This window comes from Falco punctatus, assembly GCF_963210335.1.
Source record: "Falco punctatus genome assembly, chromosome: 6".
NCBI classification, from domain to species: Eukaryota; Metazoa; Chordata; class Aves; order Falconiformes; family Falconidae; genus Falco; species Falco punctatus.
The window spans coordinates 81,607,705-81,632,706 of NC_137585.1; the positions used below are offsets into that span (position 1 = coordinate 81,607,705).

At 37.2% G+C, this 25,002-nt stretch overlaps 1 protein-coding gene across 1 annotated transcript in view; it reads left to right on the forward strand.

The window, feature by feature from the left end:
* Positions 1-25,002, forward strand: part of KCND2 (potassium voltage-gated channel subfamily D member 2) — a 290,804-nt gene that overhangs the window by 77,422 nt on the left and 188,380 nt on the right. The window lies entirely within an intron of this gene.

Consider the following 25,002-nt stretch of genomic DNA (forward strand, 5'->3'; position numbering starts at 1 on the left):
TATGATTTATGCCTGTAACTCATATGAAGTTTCACTTTTCAGCCTGTACTCCAGAATTATATAAAAATAAATGTAAATAAGGTTAGTAATATACAGTTTCATAGCACACTTAAGCATTTATCTTCAGGTTTCAATCTGGGGTTGATCTGAATTAAGATTATACATGTGGGAATAGATATTTTAGATAAATCACGGAAGTTTTCCATCACTAAAGAAGGGAAGAGGCACCTTATGAGGATGCATATTCTTTTTATGACCCTTTGGAAGTACCTGTTTGTTTCCCTTGATTAGAAGGGGAGCGTAGATGACTGAAGTTTATGAAGTAAGTAACTTTGGGATGATTAAAATGGTGTGAAACTGATCCAGCCTTTGGGGACTGATAGCCCCTTACACTATGACTCAGTAAAGTTTATACAGCGTTTGTTCCTGAGAAGTGCAATAGGAGATACTTTCTCACATCATCTTCTTTTCTGTTTACCAACCAGCATTTTGGGCTTTGTGAATTGCCGAGTATTGAATTTAAGAAAACACAATGAAGAAATCAAAGCTGTGAAGAGAGTAGAAGAAAGCAAAATTGACAGATGGTCAATTTAAATCTAAGTTGTTTAAATTTTATTTCAGTGTTCTGAAAAAAAAGATTAAGAAAGCAAGAGTCAGACCAGTGGAGGCAAGAATTCTTTACTTGTCTATTTGTTTTGTAATGTATATAGTATCACTAGTTTACACTAACATGGAAATGGCTACATTTAAGTATGATGTGAAACCAGATTTTAATGCAGGCCTTTCCATAAAAACAGCTTACTGCATGATACAGGTTATTTTAAGATTTTTCTTTGAGTCCTGTAAAATATGGAGGTATTACTGATATTGTCTTTGTTTTGTATTACAATGTAAATATTCTTTTCTCTGTCATAATCCCTCTGTTCCTTTCTGTAGCTCCACACTTTAAGGAATTTGGTTTTCTGAATTTGAACACATCTTGATTTTGCTCATAGGTCATATTTCTTATGCTCAGTAAAACACAGAGCTCAGACCGACATGATAGAGCTGCCTAAAGTTTTCTAGATTGAAAGCAGCACGGTGCACAAGCAAATAGCTAATCTGACCTGAACATCAAGGCCAGATAACTTGAAGCCTTTTTGTGCTGCAGAAACACACCACTATAACTTACCAGATGCACACGCAGTGCTGTGCTGAGCTGCATGGACCTATGTTCTTGTGCAGAGTTCGTCCAAGTAGACCTAACCTGGCAGTGGCTGATAGAGTTAAGACATACAAATATTTTAGAAATACAAGAAAACTTAACTCCCGTCCTGAACTAGGCATCTTCATGGGATTGAAATTCATAACGTGGTAACTGTCACGTGGATGTATAATGGTCTGCAACACCTTTTGAGCATAGATAGTTAAATCCCTTTTTGCTTTTAAAACATCAGAGCACGAAGGGAATGGAGAAAGTCTGTATGCATTTGCTTAATGCTCTGGTTCTGGTCGTCCAAAGAATAAGGCTTGGGCTCCCAGGCGCAATGATTTTCTCATCCTTTTTTTCTGGCTTGATAAAGAAATAAGAGTTCCTTTGGCACAGCAGAATACAGTGTTTCTAAAGCTAAAGAAAGAGTGAATGCCAGGAATGTCCATCTTTTGAGACATTATCCTACATTTTCTTCTGCTAAGTACTGTGGAATCCAAACTAAATGTACTTCTTCACAGACAACTCTTCCCCCCCCCCCCCCCCCCCTTTCAATGACTAGTGTTAGCCAATTGGTATTTTGATAAACACGTGAACTTTTTAATAAAAAAACCTCTAATATGCCAGATTTTAGAGACTGAAGGGGTGATACAATCATAGTTGTAATATCACATTTCTCCACAGTAAATGGTTTGTGTCTTCCACTTTAATCTGTGAAGAAAATTTATGTCAGTTTAAGTGAACAGCTCATTTGTAGCTGAAAGTAAAATAAAGCTGAAATAAATGGCTAGTAAATTGTAATAGTCACTTACAGAAAGTAAGACAGACTCTTCTAAATGGAAGATACTCTCTTCCAATAATATTCAGAAGGTTCAGCACCATAAGGTTAACTGCTTTACCAGGGGCTAAAGCATAGTCAAGCCAAATCTGTTTCATTGTAAACTGGATCACTGGGAGAGTGATCAAGATACATGATAAAAATGTAGATTTGGGCATCTAGCATTCATTATTTCTGTTAAAGGGCTCCTCAGAGTCTTTCTGACTTTTGTAGAACCTTATAAGAAGAATAGAGGCAAAACCACAGTGGGAATAGGTAATAAAATTTAATTCTTCTGATTATATAAACATAGACTCAAAATGGATCTAAAGATAATTTGCAGTGAAATCTAGCAGACGTCCAGGTTATCAACACTTGTAGTTCTAACTTGAAGTGTTGTTCTGAAAGCTCTGATGTAAAAACTATACCAAGGCAGCTATTCTAGGTAGTCATAAAAATACATACATCTCTGTGGACAACTAAAGGTGTTAAACAGTTCTGTAAGAAATGAGTAGCCACATATTGTTGATCAGTAATGTAGTATTAGTCCTTTTCTTTTTTTTTCCTCCCACAGGGCATCAAATATATTCCCTGTTCTATCTCACTGTTACAATCATTAACCAGGAGTAAATTCCTAAAAAATATGGTCCCATCAGACTGCAGCAAAATCCCATTGGTGTTTGGGGATCAGAATTTTGTGCTGAGCCACATGTAGAGCCATGTTTTAACATCAGAAAGAAGTACCGAGTAGAACAAACCCCTCCATTGGATGATTTGTATATTCCCTCATACCCTGGAAGCTAGCAATACTGTGTGAATCAAATAAATGATAAATTAAGATTAACAAATATTTAGTTTACTAGTACCAAAAAATACATTTGAAAATGTGACTTTTTTATTAGTAAAAGCACTAAGCTACTAAATGATGCACACTCATGTCAAACACCTGGTCTAGTAAACTAATCTAGTCTTGCTCTTCAAATATCAGATCGATACACTTTCATCTTAAATGTAATAGTTCTATACCTAATAGCTGTGGGCATAATTTTTGAAGGTGAATCAATGTATCCCATTCAGACTGAAACTACAACTTGAAGAAAGAGATTTCCCTATAATGAATTAGCAATTCTGCAAAGTTAATAATTAATATGGGATTATATATGCAGTGCTGCTGTTTTCAGTTTCCATAACTATACATAGAATTACAGAAAACTTTAAACTGTTAACTATCTATGAACTGGGTACTCAAAAACTTCATTGCAAGAATGTATTTTCTGTTTCTGAGAGCTACTTCATAGACAAAAAGTAGCAGAAGTAGTAGAATAAGTGATGTTCTTGTTTGGATTTTCTAACACCTTCAGTTGTAATCTCTAATTGAAACTTTTTCTGTTTGGGGGACATTCATAACATACATGTCTAATTTGAGTTTAATTCACACCCAAGGCACTCCCTCAGTGGATATATTAATAGGTTGTTCATATTTAGCAGTAGTATTAAAAAAAGTAATTGAATAACTTATTAGACTTGATGTCATTTTTTCTCTATCGAATTTGGTAGACTTTGGACAATGGGTTCAAACATTGATTGGAATTGACAGATACACTTCATGATTATTACAGCAAACTTGTTTTTTTTACAGAAACTGGCAAAGAAATGCAGAAGTGAGGATGATCTTAAAATTGCAGAAGGATTGGGGTTTTCTTCAGTGTTTGCCTAAAATGGAATTAATCAGTAAAACCCATTTATGATTCTTCAAACTGAATAATCAGTATTTTATGAGTAGGTGGACTGTGGATGCATACTGTCTACCCCCAATGTCTAGCTGGCCTGAAAACCTCATGAGCTGAGCACCACGGTGAGCCACCAGCTTTCCAGCCTCAGACCTTCCATATGCTTTACCTGCAAAACACTTCTGACTGCTCACTGAAGCCAGTAGATATGAGCAGGCATGTGGCATCCCATCAGGCTCTGGTTATGCCTGCCACCACAATCAGAACAGAACTGTTGACATAGCAAATCTGACCTTTCAGAAGGTCTCAAGATGGCCCTCAAATTGCACAGAAATCAACAGGACTATTGTAGCCAAAAGATCCCAGCAGTGACATTTTCTGAGGTGTTCCAAATTAGATGAGGATTTTTCTGTGTCATTTCTACTTTTTCCATAAGGATGCAAGTGTTTTCAGGCAATCAAGAAAATAATTTAGGTATTTTAAAGTGTGTTGTGTCTCATTGAGATTTAAAACTGTCACTATATGAAAGCAGAGCTGAAAATGTGATTATCATTTGAAGAATAATCTGAGTCTGGCCTCTTTTAAATGAAAGAAAAAATGCAGTTACTGTTCCCTAAGAGACAGTTACTGTCTCTTACATTTAATACATTTGCAAAACATGCAGAATATAGCTCCAAATAAAACCAATTAAAAAAGTATGATTTATTTTTCTACCATTTCAATGTTTGTTCAAATTATATCAGGTTTTTACAAACAACAAAAATTTCAGTGTCAACTTGTTAATTTTCCAAAGCATGTACACGTTTCCTTAATGAGTACCAAAGATGGAAGTACTCAGGAATACAACAGACTTTAAATCATTATCCTAATGACAAATCAAAGTTTAAAGAAACTATGTAACAGTTGGAGGTTGTCTCCACTCAACTTTATCTCTGAAAAAGTTATTAAATCTCTGACGTAAATTCTTAAATCTTCTTGAAAATTTAGAATTGGATACACACCAAACTACATAAAGTACTACTTACTGATTATTTTCAGACAATTAATACACATTAGCTTCAGTTAATAATTACATTCTATTCATGTGTTTCTGACTTCTCACACTAATAAAGTTTATCATCACAGGAAGGATTGAGCAAAGAACTGGTTCCTTTCAGTTTAGTAGTCAAACTGCAAAATAGAAAAAAAAAAGTATTTTCAGCTTGACTGAAATATCCATAGGACAATAACTGAAAGTTTCACTGATTTTGTGTGAGGTTCATACCATCTTTAACTGTTTGGCTTTTTTGAAAGGGGAAATTTTCAAGTGAAAGGTCAAAATATTTTTCAAATCTTTTACAGGCAACTGTTTTAAAAAAATTAATTTTCACTTTATCTTTAAAATACACATTTTCCTCTGAAATAATTAATCAAAATTCTGCAGAAAAAATTCACAAGTAATTCTGATAAATTATTTTTGGTGAATAGTATATTGTTAAAAAATAGTCAACAGATCATATATGATCAGTTGACTGTATATAATCAATAGATTATAGATTATAAAACATTTTGCTCAGCTTCACTCACAACATGCCTGAAGGACAATTAATGAAATACAGTTACTTCTTTACAGATGGAGATATGAAATACAGACTAGACTGTCTTATTCCAAATTTGGTAAGATGTTGGTTGACATCATCTGATCTGCTACATTAGTTGATCATTTTAGATTTTCAGAATACACACACACAACCCCCCCCCCCAAACAAAACAAACCAAAAAACCCAAGAACCCCCACACAAACAAACAAATAAACAAAAATAAAAACAGAAAAACAGAAAGAAAAACAACAACAACAAAAAAAGCCCCTAATATTTATGATACTGGATTTGCTCTTGCCAAATAGAAGTGGGAGGGAAGATCAGTGCATACAGACATGTGAGAAGCTGTCAATTTATTTCCACTCTTACCCATTATAAAATGTTCCAGGTCAGTATCTTCAGCAGAGCTTGAGTACCTACTCCCTTCAAGTGTGGCAGCTGAGAAAAAAGTTGAATTGTTCACAGGCACTATCCTCCCCTTGTATTTCATCTTAATTTATTTATCCAGTGAGCAAAAAGCTTTTATGCTTGATGACCAAGCATTTGCTGTGTAGGGAGAGCAATGCCAGCAACAGTCGGACCTGTCTGTCCCAGCTGTGGTGGTGTGCAAACCTCCTCCAGCCTCTTCAGGCAGATGTAGCAACAGCTTTAGTGGAGCATAATTGTGCCCTTTTTGGAATTCTTCACCTAGCATTTTAAAAAGCGCACACAGGATCCTCATTAAGTTTTCCTTTATTTGTCTCAGTAGTTATTGACTCTGTTCCTCTTTATGATGATGTAAATCACTCTTCTGAAGGGTGCTACATTAGTGTAAAACAGCTTGGAGAGCAAAATCAGAAATGTTCCATTTCTGGGAAACAAACAATATTATTTCTCTCTAAATGGGTAGGAAGGCTTTTATGCATTGATCCAAACTTCTTTAAGTCTCACCTTTCAATAGTACTCTTAGTATATACTATACTAATAGTATTTAAAAATAGGAGGACAATACAGTCCTAAACTACAAGGAACTGATGCAGAGCTGCCCACCCACAGCAGGCACTATCCACAAACAATCCTTTTCTTCAAGACATTATGGTTTTACCCCTTTGGGCATGCAGCACCCCGTCAGAGATGCTTGAGATCCTTTTCAGTCCCAAACAGATGAATCATCATGTGTAAAACAGGTGAGTCCAGCTGAACCCATACCCACGATATTTTTCTGTTTATTTGGGCTTTATACACAGGGAGATAGCTGCTGTGTTTTGGGACTGGTAAACATCTGGAAAAACAGCAGGTTGCCACAGACATATGGGGAAAGAACAATTTCATATGTTTTTCATATAACACATGGGGTTCGCTCAGCTCAGATGCAGTGTTACGTTAGTGGACTTTAGGACCAGTAAGACAGAATGGTGGTTGAGACAGAGGACTGGCCCCTTTGGCCATATGCCTTTAAATGTTAGTATGCATTTCATCAGCAGCTTCTCACTGTTTTCAGTAAACTCATCTGGGCTATTCTTGTGAATAACATGAGCATGCTATCACCCTAACTTGATTAGTTTGCACCTTCAAGGTAATTAGCTCCTTATGTTCCTTTGCTAGAGGCAATCTGTGTTATATTCCAGGCAGCTACACAGTTGTCTTCCCTTCTGTCCATACCCCCTTTTAGGTTACGTGGGAAAGTAAATTGTGCACTAGAATCATTGTTGCTCTGCTCTGTAGAGAAATAGGTTAATGAAAGTGTACTTTTAGGGGAGAAAGTCAAGAAGTATCTGAAGTACAACTACAACCAGCTGTGATTCTGTTTGCTTATGCTTGTATTTTTGAGAGTCTCTTTTTCTGAGGTCTACCACTCATTTAAATTCTTTATTTTCAGGGAGTTCCTTTTTCATTGGTAACAGCCGAGACACAATGTAAAATTATAGGTTGGTAAATATTAGGACTCAATTTTAGGACCTAAGGATTTAATAAGTTAGGACCTTGCTTCTGCGTGGGTTTTGACTTTGATAAAAAAAATTACAAATTCACTTATAGCTGCATGTTTATTCTATTATACCCTCTAAAACAGTCTTTCACTTTATGTCCTTACAGGTATGGAACAGTGTAATTTTGTGCTGAGGCTATTTTAAATAGTTGTTGTATTATGGTTACTGTGGCACAGAAACAGAAAACAGTTATAATACAAATTGCTGGAGGAGGGCAACTTCATTTTGCTGTCAGGGTAAACAGTACGGGTAGGTCACCTATAGATGCATAAAGGAAGTGTTAGAGCTATTATAACAGTCAATTTCTCAATTTCTCAAAAATTACATTAAGAAGCAAATTAGGGAGTGTCTTCTAAAATGTTGTGATTTAATAAGATACGTTATCACAAAGTGAGGTCATTCTCACTGGGAATGAAAATACCAGTACGTTAAAGGAAAGGTCACTTTTATGTAATGTTAATCATATAAATCCTTCAAATATGACTGTTATAATAAGGCATTTTATGGATCTTAGCATGGTATGACCTTTATTTGTATTATCCTTATAACTAAAAAACCATTAATATATGGGAGCATAAAAAGGTCATCTTCTATCCTTTTATTATTTTAAGCGTTTGGGTTTTTTATACCATATTGCATAACATAGAGACTTCAATGTAAAACATGTCTTACGTGTAAAATACATATAACAGGATATTTTCTTCCTGAGATTGCCTTTTGTAGTACAGTTAGGTTAAAAAATGGAATTCCTAGATTTGGGTTTGGAGTGGAAGTATTTTTCAAGGAAACTAGTCAATTCCCTGCTTGATGGTTATCCCATATTATGCCAAAGGGGCATAATGCAACCATTCCTAGAAATTGTTTTGAAAAGACATTAAATCTTTGCAGTAATATTTCTGTGGGTTTTTATTATGGAAACTATTATAAAAACTGCATGAAAGCATAACCATTTTATAAGGAGTGATTGCAGAGGGTTTGGGGTTTTTTTTCCCCCTCAGGATTACTTTGTTAACATGGCTAAATAACTGTAGATGTTCTTCAAAATGCTGTAAAATGATGGGAAGGGCAAAAGCAATTTCAAACTATAATTTTCATACATATTTTCTAGTAATTTTTTTGAATGTATCTCTGTAGATCTTTCACAGAGAACAGAAAGTCCAGAACATCATAAAATGTTTTGACAGTAGATTTTTAAATGGCAAGTCTTCTAGGAAAATTGCTGAAGACACACATCTAAACATTCGTGGAGATCAACTTTAAATTACTGCGTGTTTTTCACTGCGTTTTTTATGCATACAAAATCTTTTTTTATCTTGAGTGAAAAATTGATGTAATTACACAGTGTATATTTCTTTTTTCTTTTTTTTTTTTTCCCCTTGAATGATACGTTATTCTCAGACCACTAAATGGTGGTCGTTGTTGTGATAGTATTACTATGCACGCTCTGCAGAGTGCCAGGCAGCAAGGAAAAAACATAAGGACTAGTCTTTAGCGGTTCAATTCAGACAGAAGTACTGCTGTAGTCAATGGATTTCCAATATTTTACAATGTCTGGGAATCTGGCCCTCATTTCCTAGTCCTCAGGGAACGCATACTCTCAAACTCAAAAACCCCAACAGATTTCCCAATAGAGGAAATCAAGGATTACAATAAGGCATCACAATTTACTATATGGCTTAGTTAACAGTCCTGGGAGCTCACAGGAATAAGTCATGGTGGATTTTAAGCTTCTTTTATCAAGGGTAAATTTCTCTTCCCATGGCAAGACATGTTTTTTTAGATCGGCTTAAATAATTTTTCTTTAGATGTGTGGAATTTTTCTGTGGTTTTCCATCTTCACCCTTTATTTTCTTGAAGTCTCACTCCATTTCTTGTCTTCCTATCTCTTCCTGTGCCTGCTGCTTTGTGTTTCTTCATAATACTTGAGACAAATTGAAAGGGTGAGTCAGGGTGGGGAGCATGACAAGGCTTGGAATGCATAGACAGGAGAGCAGAGTATTTCTCAAATAGGGTCCAAAAAGCTATATGTGTCTCATGTCTGATGTAAGCTATTGTTAACACTTAATTTTTCTCTTCACGTGTGAAAAGATGTATCAATAGTTTATTACATTATTTAATTGTTAGGCATCATTCCAGATGACCACATATTATCCCTCCCCCCCCCAAAAAAAAAAAACCCAAAAAACAAACAACAAAAAAAAAAACCAGCACAACTTTCTGCTGTAGATACAGAGGATAAATTCATGGTTGTTGCTATTTTCCCTCAGAGTGGAGCAAAAAATAAGGCATAAGGCTTTTCCACCTCTGTTGCCTTATGTGAACAATAACAAGGTGAGTCTTCAGGCTTCTGAGGTCATAAATCAGCTAAATAGGAAACAAGACCCATGTTTTTAGTAATTTATCATATTGTCATTTATTACAGATACCCTTTCATCTAACCTCTCCTAGCACTATATATTTATATTTTGCTCATCTTCTTAAGCCAACTCTCTCCATTGCTGTTATGCATCTCACATGTCGGCATTTCCTGTTGGGTCTTCTCACACCCACTTCCCCAACTCTGTCATTCCCACCATCCCTTCCCACCTCCTGTCTGCCGCTCCAGTGCTTCCTCTCTGCCAGTCCCACCTCCCTATTCAGGTTGAGTAATATCTTACAATACTTTTGGATACTAAAATTGTGTGCTGGAATGGATTTCTCAGCCAATGACAAATTCAGCCTTTCTTGTCTCACCTAACTTTGAAGCCGGTAGTAAATTCTTAGTAATTGATGCAGATGACCTGTCACAACCTAAGTTACTTCTCTCTGCTCTTCTAAAGATCCTTTTTCTTTTCTTTTTTGCTAGTGTAAAATTTACTTAGATCATCCATTTAAATTCTGATTCTGTAAACATCTGAAGATTGAAATATAGAAAGTTTCAAGATGATTGCTTCATTTCATTTCAGGTTACCGACAAACTGATCTCCTCCATTTCTTATTGGAAAATTTCCAGAAAAATACTAAAAGATTGCCTGGTGAATGTACAGCCTTCTATTTCTTATTCTTAAAACAAATTATATCAAGTCATCATTCGTTTTTTATACTGCTGAAAATTTCTGATTAAAAACTGATATATGGTACAGTTAAATAACTTCATAAATGAACCTGAATCTCAAAAGGAACCTGTAAGCTAGAACACTGAGTAAATCAATAGGTTTTATATTTGTCAAGATTTTTGCTAAGGAATAGAAACATCCTGAAATCTTCAGCTTTTTAACAGTGGTGGTAATTACTAGACACAAGATGAAAACCTGAAAAAAAAATATGAAATTAACCTTCCTGTCTCTCTCTGTAAAAATAAGCAGGACAGTCAAAAAAAAAAAATCCTAAAAATTAAGATATCATTAATCTGACTTTTCAGAATGTTTTAGAAATTGTAATTTTTACACTATGCAATCTAAAACCTTTGCATCTTTGCAACTTAACTAAAAATCATTAAAAATCGTTGAAAGTAACTCAATATCAAAATACCTTTTTTTAAAAGTCAAATAGGCTCTCCATGGTACGTTGTACATTGAGAGCAAATGTTGCCAGCTTTTATTGTTTGTTTGTTCTAATGTAAGAAAAAAATGCATAAATGCTGCAGAACTAGGACAAATATGGGTCTATAAATAGCAATCAGTCTCAGTGAAGCACAGCAACTTAATCTCCATTTGAAGCTATTCTGAGCACAAAGTTAGGTTGAAGGACATGAAACTTGTTTTGGTTCCCGCTGTCTTCCCATCACTGTTGTCACTCCAAACATTCCCCTGTTCTCCACTTGTCTTATAATGATCTAATCCCTGAAATTTATCTCTCTGTATTTTTCTTATTCGTGACATCTCAGATTCCTGCTATCCTTCCTCTGATGCTCAACAGAGTAGTTTTCCCCTTGAATTTTCATCCTTCTCATCTTCTGAGAACCAGATCTGTTGTCCTTAGGCTCCTTGAAAGAAGCACATAGAAAACACTTTTTTAAAGGGTAGAAATGTCTTTTAAACTTGCTGAATCCTTCTGAATAAAATGAAATTCTTTTAGCTGGAAGAATTTCTGTTACTCTTTCCTAATCCTGCTAAACCAGGTAGACCTGCTTTGTGGCATATAGGAACAAAACATGAAGGAGTATAAATGAAAACAGGACACAGAGTATAGGACTATAGTATATATAATAATATAGCAGATAGGAATATAAATCAAATTGTTCTTTGAATCTGTTAGGTAGACATGTTGCCCTTGATCAGCATACCTCTCATATCAAGCTTCAGTCTACTCGGATCCTCTGGGGTTGAATCACATCATTCAGCAGACAAACTGTAGCAAAGACCAGTAAGAAAAGGGGCTTCCTCAGAGTTTCTTTTTGTGTCATTCCAAGCTATTTTCTTAAAAGATAGCAGAGTTTATTCTCAAAACAGAATTGGCAGAAGTCCTCAGCTTAGGCCTCATGAACACTCTGATATCTCTCAGAGCTTAATACCCCCTAGAATATGATTTAAGTCTTTTCTCTGAGGCAATTTGGCTTACGATGTCTGAGCCAGTCTCTGGGGAATTTAGGATGATGCATTATTTTTTTCCACAGTCACCTACGCAGCACCCTGAGGTAAGATGCTAATATGTCTAATGTCATACAGGAAGGGAGTGTCAGAGCTGGGATTCAAATTGTTTCCCAGTACTGTTCTGCTCCCTTTGGGCACAGAAGGCTGTCAGTCTCAAAGACTCTTACTCAAAGTGGCCAGAGCTCCACCAGTCACTCAGCAAGAGATTGCTGTATGCATCCTGTCAGAGGCTGATAAGTAGTTGAGCAGCCCTAATGGGATCAGTGGTAGCCCACAGCTGAATGATGCTGGTTGCTAGCTGGGATGGCACAGAAAGGCAGGGAACAGGGGGTGGGTTTCTTGGTATTTTTAAAAATCTGGCTGGGTACAATTTCTATGCTGTGTTTCGAGCTAATATTCTTTTCTGAGGTTTTCAAGTCTGAGCACGCTGAATAGTTTGGTACACAACTGGACATGACTAGACAGGCTGTCTGCAGGTTGTCCTTCAGGCAGAGCTTGGGCGGTCCACAGAGCACGCAAGGATTTGGGCAACCCCTGCACTCATCTGTGCAGTGAAGGTCAGACATAACTAATGCTGCAGAAAACCAGTATAGATTTCTTTTCCGTGCCTTTGTTCAAGGGAGCACATTTGTGCTTGGTTCTTGTAGTGTATCTAGAGCATACCAACCTGATCTACATCAAAGATAAGACCTGGACTAAAAGATCAGCCTGGTTTGTTAGCTTGGAGCCCATGCTAATGCACAGAGGGCTCAGAAGTGATTATGAGAACAGGGCTGCATTATCCTTCCCAAGAAACCACTCCTCCATCTTAATCTGCTACTCTCTGTATTGCTGTTTTATGGTTTGCTGCCTTTTTACTGCACCTCCTTTAGGAGTCAGTGCTGCTGAGTGGCCAGTGGCACAAGAAAGCAGACCTGCGGGAAGCGAAAGCACCAAAGGTTCGAAAACAGGGATTTCACACAGGCAGTTTTAGGCTTGGACAATGAGGAAAAAAGAACTCATCAGCTACAACGTTTATAAAAGAGAAATATTTGGGAGCCCATGACCCAGAACAAGCAGACTGAGTCAAATCTGAAGACAAGAAATTAATTTGTGACAGGGAATAAGCTTACTTCTGGCATTTTCTTCATGTAGGATTCTGGGTAGATACCAGTCTCCCTTGATCGAAGTAGGTTTCTTGTACCCGCTCCCTCTCTTGGAACCATTCACCCAGAACCCTTTGTGGGAAGGGGAAGTGAGCTGAGAAGCAAGATGCATCTCATCAGTGTGAATGTTAATTTTGCCATTTTCTTAGTATAACAGAATATTCAATAATTTCCAAAGCCTTAAGTATTGCTTTGTTAGTGGTAGATTTCGTCAGGTGTTTTTTCTTCTATATGTATACTCTTCAGCTTTATGTGGTTTTCTTTACAGGAAACAGTGTCTAATTTGTATGCTGCTTCTGAAGCATGACCTTGGGTCTCTTGTGTATCGATTAAGACAGCAGAGATACCTGAACATTTGAGCTCTAGTAGGTCATTTCAGTATTACGCCCATTTTAAACAGCTTTAGTTTGATTTTTATATAAATATCATATCACCAAATAGTTTCTTTGTCTGTCAGGGCGGTTTAGCCATGTGGGGCAGTTTGCAATTAGCTCATATGCTGTTCTGCAGCTCTAAAGGCACAGCTGGCATATGCAAACAGCCTTTGTTTCTATCCCTGCCTTTGCCTGTACTGTCTGCCATAAAGTTGGCTCTGCACACAGACCTCGTGTTCTCTTTCCTACCCTCTCCTCCCCTTTCCTCGGAAGATCTGCTGGTCTGTGAAGGGGAGCTATGGTTTTGTCTTCTTTGTTGGGCACCACGTAGCAGTGTCAGGACAATAAAACTGAACTGTAGATGAAGATAAAATAAAAGCCCATGAGCTCTTCTCTATGAAACCTTTTGCTATGACCTTTCCTTCCTTTCTAAGAACAGAACTCTATACTACCCCAAGAAATGACTGCACCTTGTGGATGCAGTCAAACCCTTAACAGATACCCTTCAGTCATTTCTAACACATAATTCCTTAACTGTTATTTTTGCTGTTGTTAAGAAATACTGTGTTACACTGCCAGTGCAAGAATTTGTTTCTGTGTAGCCAGTCGTCTTGAATTTTGGAAGGAAAGGGTTATACATGATCAGAAACATCAGCCAGATGTACAAAGTTGTCTTTCTCCTTAGAGGCATTATTATAGTGATTCTGGAGTGGGCACAGAATTTCCCTCTTAACACCCGTGGTGGTGTACAGCAAGATGAGAAATATCTGCAGTAAGGGAGCAGGACGAGTACTGCTTCCTTGATGCCCTTCTGTTGCTTGAAGGGGAGATGACCAAGTTGAGGCTATCTTTACAGGACATTATAAGCTTGTGAAAGATAAGGTTGAGAGAAGGAAGGGGGAAGAAACCTGTTTGTAAATGCCGTTGTCCCCCAAACGTCCCAAATATACAAGAGCATCTGAAAAGAACACTAATCCCATGACTGTTCTTCCGGATTTTAGTGGGGTCACTGAAGCTCAAAATTAAACATGCACTTAGGAGTGTGTCTTCGCGGAGTAATGCTAAGAAGCAGCATCTCCCATTGGCTGTTGACATTCATCTCTTTCTCACCCTGTGTGCCTCCTGACAGTGCAGAAAAATGCTTTCTGTGAAGCAATGATGTAATTCAGTCTCATAAAAGAACAGCCCTTGAGAAAACAGACACAACAATTTTACATCACACAGAAGTGATGTATAATGACCTCATCAGTCAACATTTTAACTTTCATTTACACCACCCTGTTGCAGCAACAGTGAGGAATTTGAGCTTTAAAAACAAGCTAAAATGATGCTTTATCACATTATTAAAGCTGTCACTAAATTATTGCTAAAATCGTGCTTTTCTATTATGTTTTGTGAAAATACAGGAGTGAAAAGTAGGTTATTAAGAGAATAAAGCCCCAGCAAAGGGAAGGGAGGGATTATGTAAGGGAACCCTATGCACCCCCTGAAATGCCGTGCATCTGAGATATCAGTCTGTTGCAGACAGTATGGACTGACCTTGTTCACTGGGTGAAGCTGAAATGGAAAATTGAACTGCAGCTTTGGGATCATAGGGGCAGCCAAAGGCCATCCGCCACTCAGGAACTGCCAAAGCATGTTCCCGTGCTGCCCTTGTCTAATCCATGGCTAGCTGCTTTTGATCACCTAGATGGGATCTTTACACCGCTGCAAAGGCCTCTCTCAGAGGAGTGTCTTCCTGAGGATTTTTCTGAAAAATATTATGTCTTTTGGTCACATCTTGTGTATTGTTTAAGATGATGCAAGGAAATAAAGCATTTTGGACATTGAACATATTCTTTCCAGTTTATAAAGAGCATGTATATCTGACTATGCACTATATTGAATTCCTGTTTAGGGTAAATACACCGTGACAAGTAGTCTTGAGCCAAAAAAGTTATGGGATAAAGACTTGAACTTCAGGTTTTCTTCAACATCCTGTGCTGATCGTATCACTGCTCACAGATTAGTATTATCAAACCATCTAGCAGTGCTTTTCCCAAAACTACAAGGTAGCTCAGATATAGAAGTCTGATTTTATTTTCATCAGGATGAATGGCTTTTTCAGAATTTTCCAGTAACAGTCCTATTTGTTAATTAGAGAGAGGATTCTGTCAAATCAATTCAAAAGAACAAAACTGTGAAATCATATCTGCCCTAAGTGTAGGCTATCTGTTTATCTAGACAACGCAGAGATTATGAATATGTACAACCATGCCAATAAAGAAAACAGAAATACATGTTACCCAGCATTAAACACACGCTGCCAGATTTTCTGCCTCTTAGCATTTGAGACTGTCAGTAGTTTATCCCTTTGTGCGTCAGAAGGGCTTGCATCTTTATAAACTGAAACCACATGCACACACATATATATACACTTCTTTTTTTCTCTCTCTTCCTATTTATACCCCTTAGATTCTTTGAAGTAAAAGGTCTGATCTTTTATTATATCAAGCATGAATGTTTCCCCTATATTTAGCAGCCTGAAAAAAAGTATTTGCACAGGTGCATCCAAAACCACTCTGGCTTCTAGCTACTGTTATCTATCCTAGTTTCCTCTTAAATTGTATGGCATTGTGTTTCCCAGAGTCATTTGAATGTTGTCTGTTTCTTATTTTGTTCTTATTTCAAGGTAATATCAGGAGTTACTTTGACATTATAAATGTGTTAATTTTTCCTGCATATCCTGATTAATTTCTTTTTCATGTTCCAACGTATTGAGTCTCTAGAGCCCTACACTTCATGTAATTCTTTACATGTGGCCATTGCAAATGCAAAATTACTATCAACTACAAATAATGTCTGTGAATATTTGCACCAGGTGCTATACACCCATGAACTGAACTTTAATGATTCGCATTGCCCCAGCATATGGAGGGAAAATAGGGTCATCTCGATACTTCTTGTAAAAAATTCTAAGCTCTTTGATATCTTTTAAAAGGTATTTTTAGGTAAGGACTTAATTTCTATCAGTCACAAGTATAAAAGGTAAGTGACTGTATGTGTGTGTTATGTGCATGTATGTGCATCTGTAAACAAATATTTATTTAATAGTTCTTAATTTCTCAGCAATATCAATTGCTGAGGTACTGATTATCAATTAGGATTATCTGTCACACAGACAATATTCATTCCTTCACAAAGGTGCACAAAGCTTCATGGCAGTTGTCTCCTAATACCTGAAACTGGTTTGTATAGCTTCATCAGTGAAAATAAAGAACTCAGGACTGTAGTTTCGTTATGGTACAGGTATGATTTCAGAATGCACATTACTCAAAATGAAAATAATCGAACATAGTAATAATTCTCAAAAAGAAGAACTGTTCAATGAATAATTCTGTTCTGGGGAAAGAGCCAAATGCTATAGTTACATCACAGGAGGAGTAAAAACATTTCTTGTTTCAATTGTAACTAGAGGTTAAACAGCAGCTACTGCAGTTAAACAATTTTCAGCTACCATCTGTAGATACCTTGCATCTAAGAGCCTTGAAATCAAGGAGCTCACAAGGCTGTCACTAGGGATTTATTATTTTTCCTGGAACAAATAGAGAAATTCCATAAGAATGGAAGATAATAACCATTATATCATTATCTAAGAAGAATAAATAAGCCAACCTGGAAAATATAAACCTACAGGAAAAGCAATGCAACAGTAATACAGACCTCAATTAATAAAATGTTAAACAAGAATAATATATTGAAAGACAATCAGAAAAAGGAAAATCATTCCCTTCAGTTTCATTTTAATAAAACAATTTATGTAGATAAATTTTGTTCATATGTTATATGTAAAATAGTCTAAGACAATGATTTAGCATTGTTAATTATTTTGGTTTGAAAAATGCGGGAATCAAGATTTACCATAAAATCAAGGGGATTAAGTAGCAACTAGATGACACGTCTCAAATGAAGGAAACTTCTGCTATTCTAGAGATCAGTCTCATCTTATTTTAATTAATTTATAGTGGAAAAATAATAAAACAAAGTTTTAAGTTGACACAGAACTTAGCATACTGATAAGTAATGAAACAAACAGTAACAGTTACAGAAGGCACAGTGGCAAAATCCACATATGGTCCTCAGGTGCATGGACCTACATCAAACAGGTAAAGTGCTTCCATTGCTTCAACCTGTTGTGTTGATACAATTCCCCAGTGATCCCATACCATTTGATGACTGCATTAAGAATATTGATCCAGAAACAGTACAGAGAAATTTCATAAAGTGTTTAAATAAGTGAAAAGCAAAATATACATTAAAAGACTGGACAAGCTCTATGTATTCAGTTTATAAAATAAAAAGTCAAGTAAGATTGTCTATGGCATGCACTGATGTTGTGGGTAACAAGCACAGGCTCTGTAATAGACAAACAGAAATTATTTTTTCCATTGCCTAGATTTGAAGCTAGAAAGAATGTGTACATTTTTAGCAAATTTGACAGATCTGAGATGAGTGCTTTATCAAAAGTAGTTTTAAAATCAGGAGTAATCATTTGCTCTGAAAGAGATGTTGTTTGGACAAGAACTAACTTCAGGGAAGCCCTGCAATCTGTGTTGTGTAAATGGTAATGACTGCTGAGGTCCTTTTGGGTTTATGATCTAGGAAATTTTGAAAACCCACAGCTTGGCCGAGATATCATTACATAAATCAGTTTCTAATGCTTAAAAAGCCTAGCAGGTGATACTGAAGGCTAGGTAGGGGTGAACTGTTTGTGTTGGTGGACATCATTAAGGAAAGAAAAATATATTCCAAGTACTTTAATTCCTTAATGCCAAAATCTTACCACGTTTTGAGAAATCTTGTACCCCTTAAATATTCTGTTTTCTTTTTCCAATACTAAAGCAAGAAAAAGCAAAAAAGATATCTAATTTAATTTAAAAAAATCATTTTATTCTGAGAAGTGGAGGACACAGAACGGAGATCCTCTTCTCAGGGTGAATGATGACAGATTAACATGGCCTAGAGAGTGCCACTTTGCTGGAAGCATTCAAATTGGCATTTTTGTAAAACGTCAGCAATGTACAACATGAAAGCCAGATACCACATATATCTCAGGGTAAACTTTTATCAGAGTCTGTGACTTGGATGTTTTAAACTTTCTCTGTGTATTGATATTGTAGCTAAAATAATCATTTTTGGGGCTTTATATAAATTAATCTCAGAATACTTTACAAAAATATTCTCCTGACATTAAGGAGATCTGTATTACTGTCATCTCGTTTAAATAATTTCGTTGATATCATGGAGGAAGGTGATGACAGAATTGGGACTAAATAGCAGGGCATGTGATGCTGATATGAGCTGCTTCTGCTGGCTGAAAGTCCTATGGACATGGCCAGCACAAGAAGGAAACTATGGCTCATCCTCTTCACAGGTCTGATTATTTGCTTGCTTTCCTCTGGTTAGCCAGAATCGCAAGCTATTTATTTCTTAACTCGAGTCCAAAAATACATACACCATTTATGGACCTGTCCCTTATTGCATTTATTATTTTCTCTTCCAAGAGAAATCAGGCCAATTCAGAAGGTTACACTCTCTCTAGATAAATGTTCCAAAACAAATGATTTTATATATGGCCTCTGATTTAGATAAAGAGGTCGTTTGGCAACAATCCTTATATATTGAATTGAAACCTACTTACAAATCGATAATCTCAAATGAACCCAAATAATAGTGTCCTGTCCTGAAATTCTAAGACAAATGGTGGAATAAATTGGCTTTATATTAGCATCACAAGCTCTTTTGTAATTGCTGTGTCTCCCTTTAGGCTGCATATCTCGTTTTGAAAATGAACACTGAAAGACATAATAAGGTTTGTTTGTTAAGCAATTGAAATACTGTTAATACATCAGAAAGCAATATTTTTATCTTAGAGTAAATGTTTCCATTTTAAAGGAAAGCATTATAAGCAGAGTAAATTGTACAGTGGAATTAAAAATGAAAAAAAAAAGCTAAGAATATATTACTTTTCCTATCTAAATACTATCTCAATTGTTTTATAAATAGTGGTATGGGCTTTAGATTTGAAAATTGAAAATGGTCTCTGTAATGTTGATGGTGAAAGAGAGAGATTGTAATGATACTGTTAAAATGCGGGAAAAAAGCTTACATCCTTTTTCACTGTTGTTTTACTTTAAAAAAGTATTGGGTTTTGTTCATAATTGAGGTAGCCATCGTAATGTTACTAATAACGGCAAGAGACACAGCAGGGATATAGAAGCTAAAAATTCTGCGAATTTTTGCCCAGCCAGTAAATGTCTTTTGTATTTAGCTTCCTGAGAGTTTTAATGACAGATGCCTGGTGTCAGCTGTAGCACTATCTTCTGTTACTGTACCTGCCAGCAGGAAGTGAGTGTTTCCAAAATTTGCTACCAAACAGCAAGCATGGTCAATATGACATCATAATGAAACTTGGGAGAATGTTAGAATAATACATCAGACTAGGAACCTTCGTTAGTGCCATGGTTCTCAATGGTATATACCATTTTTTTAACCGTGGCCACAAAGAATACAGCAGAGCACTTTGTTCCTCTAAGGATCGCTTGTGTAACAAAACAATCTTTTGATTTAAACACTTACAAGCATGGTTAGAATAGTTTGTGGAATAAAGCACATTGAGTAAATAATTCAAAGTCATGTAGAGGGAAATGATGTCTAATCCCTGTTCTTGCAATAACCCTGCTTGAGATCAGGCAAGGTAGAGCATGGCAGTGGATAGAAATGCTTAACCATTTAAGGCCCAATTCTGGGAGGTGCAGAGCTTCTCCTGAGGTTCTCACGGGAGTTAAAAGGTGCAAGAATCTCTCAAGAGCAGGCTTTCACTTGTGACGTACAGGATTTTTGTTCAGGATTTATATTAGGCTGCTCTGCATTCCATACATAGCTGCTGTTCCTTTATATGGGTTGTTCCTTGAGGGGGCTATTCACACCACCTAACTTCTGGCATCTAACTTGGGGACTATTAAAACTGTGGGCTCTATACTTAGTGGCACTTCAACAGGCAGTTTAGAGCTAGTCAGCCCTAAATATCTACGATTTGGAAAAGGTGACAAGTAACTGGAGTGAACCATTGTACAAGATCATTATTAGTGTGGCAGAGAAGATACCAAAATACTGTACCTGGATGAACATACCCATTTTAATCAAGGCATAAAATCACAAATAGCAACTGTCAAATACTAGACATAGCTCACTTTGCTAAAGGTAGATTGATGGAAACACTTATGTGTCAATATATGTTTCATTTATATGTGATATATATTGAAGGCTCTGCAGATGGATCTGGACAAGCTGGACTGATGGGCCAAGTCCAATTTATGAGGCTCAACAAGGAGAAGTGCCAGATCCTGCACTTGGGTCACACCAACCCCACGCAGCGCTACAGGCTTGGGGCAGAGTGGCTGGAAAGCTGCCTGGTGGGAAAGGGCCTGGGGGTGCTGGTTGACAGCCAGCTGAACATGAGCCAGCAGGGTGCCCAGGTGGCCAAGGTGGCCAACAGCATCCGGGCTTGTGTCTGAAACAGTGTGGCCAGCAGGACAAGGGTAGCGATCACCCCCCCTGTACTGGGCACTGGTGATGCCGCACCTCAAACCCTGTGTTCAGCTCTGGGCCCCTCACTGCAAGAGGGACACTGAGGGGCTGCAGCGTGTCCAGAGACGGGCAACGGGGCTGGTGAGGGGTCTGGAGCACAAGTCTTGTGAGGAGCGGCTGAGGGAACTGGGGTTGTTTAGTCTGGAGAAGAGGAGGCTCAGGGGGGACCTTATCACTCTCTACAACTACCTGAAAGAAGGTTTGTAGGCAGGTGGGGGTCAGTCTCTTATCCCAGGTGACAAGTGACAGGACAGGAGGAAATGGCCTCAAGTTGATTCAGAGGATGTTTAGATTGGATATTAGGAAATACTTCTTCATAGAAAGGGTTGTCAATCATTGTAACAGGCTGCCCAGGGAGGTGGTGGAATCACCATCCCTGGAGGTATTTAAAAAAAACGGGTAGATGTGTTTCGTAGGGACATGGTTTAGTGATGTGCTTGGCAGTCCAGGGTTAACAGTTGGACTTGATCTCTGAGGTCTTTTCCAGCCTAAGTGATTCTATTTTTCTGTGATATGTTTGATATTTAAAAGTTTTCAGCATTCACTGCTCAACGTCAAACCACTGCTTTTTATTTCAAAAAATGAAGTTAAAATCAGTTTGTAATATTTTCATTCCTTGTAGTAATTTTGCTGTGTTTTTCAAGGCCACTCATCTTTCTTTTAATGTTTCCTTATGTGTTTGGCTTTAAAAGCGTCTCGTGCACACTTAAACAAACAGCACTGAGGTCGAGAGCTGCTGATGCACAGCATCTCTAAAAATCAGTCCACTTTTATCCAAACCTTTAGGTTATGGGGTTCAAATTACAAGCCTACATGCATATCTACGGTTTATAATAAGCCGTGATAGCAAGCCTATGGCATGCATGACAGAATTAGCACGCAGGGCTGTTGTCAACAGCAGAGGAACAGAGCCCTGGGGCTTACCTGCTTCTCCTGCCTGACAGGTGGTAAGTGGCAGCAAGAGGCCAGGGGGGCACTGGGGAATGGCACTGGGGGGTGAGGGATGAGAGGGAATTCAGAGCCCAAATGGAGAAGGCTACGATACAAGAAATTAAAACCAAACCAACAAACCACAAGCACCACAGTTTTATGTGCATTCTATAAACTGGAAATATAAAGCATATTATATTAATATTAAGGTGCCGAAAACTCTTTTAACTTTAATTTCAGCCTCCTTGCATGAATGGAAAACAGTCAAATATAGGTAACCTGTAGTTACTAAGATGAATTCCAGGTCAAGCTGGAAGATGCCTGATGAGTTTAAGTGGTCTGGATCCCATCCTTACTACTTCAGATTTCTAAATGCAGAACTCAGAAAAATTATAAGGTACTGTTCTCACACAGAGTCACAAAATGGTTGAGCCTGGAAAGGACCTCTGGAGGTCACCTGGTCCAAGCCACTTGCTCAGCCAAGGCCAGTTGCCTAGGACCATGTCCAGGTGGCTTTTTAATTTCTCCAAGGATAAAGACTCCACAGTGTCTCTGGGCAAACTCTGCTAGTGCTTGGTCACCCTCACAGATAAAAAGTGTTTCCTGCTGTTGAAAGGAGCTTCCTGTGTTTCAGTTTGTGCCCATTGCCTCTGGTCCTCGCACTGGGCTCCACTGAAAAGTGTCTGGCCCCATCTTCTTCACTTCCTTTCTTCAGGTAGTTGTACATATTGATGAGATCCCCCATGAGCCTTCTCTTCTCCAGCCTAAACAGCCCCAGCTCTCAGCCTTTCCTCATAGGAGAGATGCTCCAGTCCCTTAATCATCTTTATGGTCATTTAGGGGACTTTCTCCAGTAGCTCCACATCTGTCTTGCACTGGAGAGCACAGACAGAAGTGGACAGAGCACTCCAGGTGTGGCTTGCCAGTGCTAAGTAGAGATTCACAAGGATGCTGTGAAGACAAAAATGAGAAAGATTATAAGGATCTCAAATATGCTGGTGACTGGAAAACAAAATCAAACAAACAAACACAGAAGGAATCTGAGCCAAGGCAGTAAGTGCAGTCTTAATTATGTCGTTACATAAGCCTCGTATATTTGACTTTCTGAAGAGAATAGCATTCTTGTAAGGCAGCTTGAGTTTCTTTTGTCTCAGATTTCTCAAGTTTAAAAAATAAAGTGCATTTTTTTAAAAAAAAAAATCCTCTATAATTTATTCAGAAGACTTTGAAGGTATTCAAAAGCATAGGCATGGTGGCATTAGGACTTCTAGTTTTTCTAATGAATTCTAATGAATACAGAAAGAAGAGTCCTGCCTCAATACGGACCTCTCTGTACCTATTCCCTTACACTAAAGGCCCTACAACCCCTGCTCCTCCTGCATGCACCTGCCCCAGACTATTTCAACTGCTCATCCCAGTTGTGTATTTTCTCAAGCTATTCATCTTGACACAGTGTTCAAGCAATCAACCACTGCATCCACACTGCCATCCTTTCACATCTCTGCTCTCCATCTTATATACTGAGGGACAGCTTGAGTTCCCCCCTTCATTCACCAGTGCGTACAAAAAGCACTCAAGCAGCCTCTCCCTCTCCTTCCTTCCCTCTTCCTTCCCTCTTGTCCTTACAATAACAATCATTACAAAACAAACATGCAGCATGAAAACTGTTGACCTGTATTTTGGCAGTTACACTGAAAGTCTTCCATTTTCTCTGTGGCTGAAAATAGTGTCAGTATCTTCACTGACTATAGCTTTTAGAAATACAGTAACTTCTCATATTGTAATTGTAAATGTGTTTTCACATGTTAATATTTCTTAATTGTCTCTACATTTCAACAATTAGTTTCAGTTTGAATAGACAAAAGTGTAATGCATTTCTGGTTTCCATCTGAAATCCTATTTACTGTGCATTATTAGAATGCTACATTTCCAAAGTATTTCTCCTGATGAATCACACTTGGCTTGGCTTGTTTGGATACTTTGGCAATATTAAGTTGTTAGTTTTGTAGGTCAAGTTGCACTGAATGGGGAATTGAGTGTTTTAATGTATTTGAAATAACAAGCAGTAAGATCAGACTTACAGTATTACTTGAATCACTTTCATATGCTATAGTAATCCCAATACTTGATGAAAAAGCACATCTGCATAAAAACAAAGATAGACTTCAGGATTTTTTTTCTTATATCTTAGAAATACAAAAGGCATTAAAATAAAAATAAGGTAAAGAAAAGTAGCCTCAGATGTTGTTAGAAAACTCCAGAATGTTAGAAAACTCCCTATCATCATTGTACCAGAAACATGTATTTATACATGTAGCCACATAAATTTCTTATTTTAGATCTATATTGTGATATAATAAATTAAAAAATATCCAGAGCACCTGGACAAACCCAAGCCACAACTGTAGAGAACAACATAAAATCATCTAAATTCCAACAGACAGTTACAGAAATTAGTTGTCATTTTATGGATATATTCTTTTTCTAGAGGCAGATCATGACATATATTAAATAGAAAATGGAACTGGAGTATGCAGTATGTTTTCACTGTAGCATTTTGCATCTCAGGAAACAACCTCATGGGAAACACTGTGTGATACAAGGAATAAAAGTTGCTTTCAGTCTTAATTGGTTTCTTTCATGGCTTTGTAGATATTGACTTGTGACTCAAAGAGGGCACATGCATTTGTTTCCTGTTTGTTTTCATTTTTCAGTCACAGATGTACTTTTGGGTACATTTGTCTTTTAATATGCAAAAGGTTTTGTCACATCTGGCTGCCCAAAAATAAAGCATCCCTTAATGAGAGAAAAAAAGACTCAAAGTCATAATGAGATTTAATCCCAGTTCAATTATTTCAAAACTGTTTGGGAATATAAGGGCAGGAATGACTACAAAATGCTGAAACAGATGGATCCTACTGAAATCCATCCTAGTCATCATGCAATACTGATTTCCACAAACCTTCATTATTTACAATATACTTAAATAAACACTGATAAAATACTTAGTAGTTCATAGATACATGTGCTCTTCTGTCTTTTTAAATTTTAATCACAGAATCATAGAATG